General features: G+C 41.4%; 1 long non-coding RNA gene across 1 annotated transcript; it reads left to right on the top strand.

Moving 5' to 3' along the window:
* Positions 1-2,026: 2,026 nt before the first annotated feature.
* Positions 2,027-2,515, top strand: LOC115192505 (uncharacterized). Its single transcript, XR_003877946.1, has 2 exons — positions 2,027-2,121; positions 2,257-2,515. It is a non-coding gene; the product is annotated as an uncharacterized LOC115192505 (long non-coding RNA).
* Positions 2,516-4,487: the final 1,972 nt, after the last annotated feature.

Below are 4,487 nucleotides of genomic sequence, written 5' to 3' on the forward strand. Positions count from 1 at the left end.
GAGTTTATATGCCAGGATGTCCCAATTAGCATTTAAATTATCTTTATTCTACAACCCATGTAATGCTATTATCATATTAGTCTGAAGCTGGCCATCAAATGCAATTAACATTTTTTTTAACTTATTTTTCTGGGCATCGCCTGCAGGAACTAAGATATTGCTTCTCAGAATTATGTTAGTGACCACTAGAATTATTGAAGTCATTCAGCAACAAAGGTGATATCCAAGTACAGAAGTGTAACATTTTACGCTGCATGGTTTTAATGAAGGAAATCACATATTTGTAGTGGAGCTATTTTGTTCATAGCCAGCTTAGTTATTTCCTGATAAACCAACACAGACGTCCATATAACTGGTTAGATATGTGGCTTGTGCTTTGAATCAACATAAGCTCCTATGTTTATTCAAAATGAAAAAAATCAACAACATTGAAATATCAAAAAGTAGCTTAGTTGTGCAATTGCAGTATATAGTAGCAGCTGTGGTACTATAATTTGTTTGCACTCCGACCTGTTTCCTCTCTCTGCAGCCTTGCTGTAGTCCCTCCCCAGCCAAACAGTCCCCAGCCAGACAAAGACTGCTGTAGTCCCTCCCCAGCCAAACAGTCCCCAGCCAGACAAAGACTGCTGTAGTCCCTCCCCAGCCAAACAGTCCCCAGCCAGACAAAGACTGCTGTAGTCCCTCCCCAGCCAAACAGTCCCCAGCCAGACGAAGAACAGACCAAGGGGCTGTGGGGAGCCCTGGACGGATGCTGAATGGGAAGAAGCTGCCTCTGAATGGTCCATCCAGTGGATATGAGCGGCCCAATTTGGCCTCCCAGACCCATGCTCCTTCTCCCTACAACCACCGCACAGCTGTCTGAAGTCAGGCAGCGACTCAGCCACCTCCAACTAGGCCACTACAGGTTCAAGAAGGAAACAGAGTCACAGATCCCATTTGTGGTTGGTGTTTTTCTTGCTGTCTGAAAAACAGTTAGTCTGACTGTGTTTGTTGGGCTAGGCTACATCTAGAATATTCCTTTGTATTGCCTTGGCAGCATTGGTCAGAGCATTGGGCCAGAATGGTTGCTGGTTCGAATACCCAAATAGACAAGGTAAAAACATCTGTTGATGTGCCCTTGAGTAAGGCACTTAACCCTAATTTCCCCAAGGTGCACCACACTACTATGGCTGACCCTGTAAAACAATGCATTTCACAACATATATGTTTATTCCACCAGCACTTCTTTCACTCTCTTTCTTTAAGCCTCTTTTTGTGCATTGTCAGTATAATAGTTTGCCCTTGTTTACTACAAACATTGTAAATGTATCATGATTGAAGGATTTGCATGTCTTAGATAGGGTACTGCTATGATCAAGCTCCATAAATCCCAAGCCCCTGGGAGTGTATTGAGAACAACTGGAAATCCTTTCACTGGCTCCTCATGTTTGTGTTTGATTGTTCATTTAAAGAACATCCAGTCCTTAGGTGTAAATGTCAAAGCTGTAATGTCATTAAAGTAAAGATTGGAATTAAGCCGTGATATCAGTGCGGCATCTTATGGAATACAGCTTTTAAAATGGAAGCATTTTACAGAAGACATCCCGGGTCTACAATTAACCTTGGTAATTAAGTGTCAAACCATGATTAACAAATAGTTACCTATTGAAGTAGCTTAGCCCTGCATTGAATGCATTATCAATTCGTGTTTAAAGTCTGCACGCAGTTGTTTATGTAGAAGCAAATAGCTAATTTCTTCAGTGAGGGTGACGATATTCATGTTTAATTGAAGTACCTTTTGGTTTAACCTTTTCATCTAATTGGTTTAAGCTTTTTATCTCTTTGGTTTAACCTTTTTATCTTGTTGGTTGAACCTTTTTTTATAGTCTTTATATGAAGGGATAAACTCTTGAATATAAAATATATATAGCAGAAGAAATTAGGCCCTGTGTGTCGTTACATGTTGCCTAGCCCCTCTACTACTCTTAGAATGACTGACTAGCTGATTATTTTATCTGTTATCTGCTACAGGTCTCCAGTACTCTGAGTGCCTCCGTGATTGAGACTCCATCTTCTCATCTCCCATCCACCAAAAAGAAGCCTTCCCCACAGCAGGTCCACCAGCTTTGCTGCAGACGGGAGGTGAGATTATATGTACTAATATCTGTGTAGGTGGATTTAAATAAATTATATTTTCTGAAATACTTGACTAACTTACAGGTTACCGCTTTTGCACTGTATGGTACAGTACTGAAATTCTTATTTTTCTCTCCATAGATTCCTCCCTCCGTGTCATCATGAATTTTCAACATGGATCTTTACTGTCATTCAATCAAAGTAAGATTTGGATTATCCAAGGCCAATTTCTTAAGTTCTTATAATTCAGAAATCATATTCAATCGCTTCAACAGAATCTGGATGAACCTAAGGCATTTAGCATAGACAAAATACTGAAAGAAGCTGCTACGCCAAAGCAGTTGATTGCCAAGTTATATAAAGGGTTGATTTGAAACTCTACCTGATGGTTCAGAACATATAAGGAAAAATAGGAAACAGATCTAAAGGAAGAAATTGAAGAGATCCATTGGTCACAGATATGATCGTGGACTTCAGGAAACAGCAGAGGGAGCACCTCCAGATCCACATCGACGGGACACCAGTGGAGAAGGTGGAAAGTTTTAAGTTCCTCGGCGTACATACTGTATCACCCAAAAACTGAAATGGTCCAACCACACAAACAGTGTGGTGAAGAAGGTGCAACAGCACCTCTTCAACCTCAGGAGGCTGAAGAAATGTGTCTTGTCACCTAAAACCCTCACAAACTTTAATATATGCACAATTGAGAACATCCTGTCGGGCTGTATCACCGCCTGATACGGCAACTGTACCGCCCACAACCGCAGTGCTCTCCAGAGGGTGGAGTGGTCTGCACAACGCATCACCGGGGGCAAACTACCTGCCCTCCATTACACCTACAGCACCCGATGTCACAGGAAGGCCAAAAGGATCATCAAGGACAACAACCACCCGAGCCACTGCCTGTTCACCCCAAGGTCAGTATGCATTTGTTTTTGTACTGGCCCCCCGTGGGAATCAAACCCACAACCCTGGCATTGCACACACCAGGCTGGCATTGCAAACACCATGCTCTATCAACTGAGCCACAGGGAAGGCTTGAAATCATTGGCCACTTTAATAAATGGAACACTAGTCACTTTAATAATGTAACTTTAATAATGTTTACATATCTTGCATTACTCATCTCATATGTATATACTGTATTCTATACTATCTACTGTATGTTAGTCTATGCCGCTCTGACATTGCTCGTTCATATATTTATATATTCTTAATTCCATTCCTTGACTTAGATTTGTGTGTATTAGGTATTTGTTGTGAAATTGTTAGATATTTCTTGTTAGATATTGCTGCACTGTCGGGAACTAGAAGCACAAGCATTTCGCAACACCCGTAATAACATCTGCTAAACACGTGTATGTGACAAATACAATTTGATTTGATTGGATATGTGAAAATGCTCACACCTGCTCCTATAACTAAGTCATACTATCTAGCTACATACCGATTTTGTATGTTATAAAATTAAACAAAACCGTAAGTGGAAACCATGATCACCAGAAGTCAAAACCATGATCACCTTGGGGAATGTGTTCTCTAGTGGGCGTTTTGCTTTTGTGTAGTTTGTTGGTTGTTGCGAAAAAGGGACAAAAAATAAACATTCCTCCCTCCTTGGCATCTGCTACAGACCAAAGCCTGTTAAAGCACTGTAGGTCCTTATATTGAACATCTGTAACACATGAAAAATAGCCCATTCGTTATCTGTTGCTTGTAAAGAATGGAAAAACTACATTTATTCATGTGATTTAGATAACTAATGCAATGCATTCAATAGTGCTGACCATAGGGCTTCTGGTCTCTCCCAAGGTAGGGACTGGCTGTCTGAAGACTCAGAAATCCCTAGGGAAGTCTTCCAGACAGGACTGTTCCAGAACCCTAGTCAGGGTGGCCTGGTCAACCCTGGCTGCCCAGTCCTCCACCCCAGTATTTGGCCAGAGGAGTCTACTGCTCAGTCCTCCCTCAGAAAGGTAACAACACACACACCCGGTACTGGAACACAGTTCAAAATTCACATCTTTTTCTGTCCTGGCCTCCTGTGGGTTTTCTGCTATGTTAGTTTCCCACACAGCCGTCCCCCTGAGATAAAGTCTGATAATAAGGAGCATAATTAAAGTCCCTGCTAATGACTTGGTGTTTTGGCCCTAAGCAGTTTGTGCAGATGTTCACCAATGACAAGATCTAAAGCTGCGTGTCATTAGCTATCTTCTCTAGTTTGAAAACTGTTTTTCTTCCAGTTGAGTAAAAAGGGGAAGAAAAAAAGTTTTGGGTATAATTTGCCTAGACTTCGTCATGCTCCGAGCTAAACTGTTTGTGTTTGCTCAAAAGCTGTTGAAAGGATTGTGGGTAAACCACCTCTCCCATATGAATTT

Source organism: Salmo trutta, chromosome 4 (assembly GCF_901001165.1).
Source record: "Salmo trutta chromosome 4, fSalTru1.1, whole genome shotgun sequence".
Taxonomy (NCBI): domain Eukaryota; kingdom Metazoa; phylum Chordata; class Actinopteri; order Salmoniformes; family Salmonidae; genus Salmo; species Salmo trutta.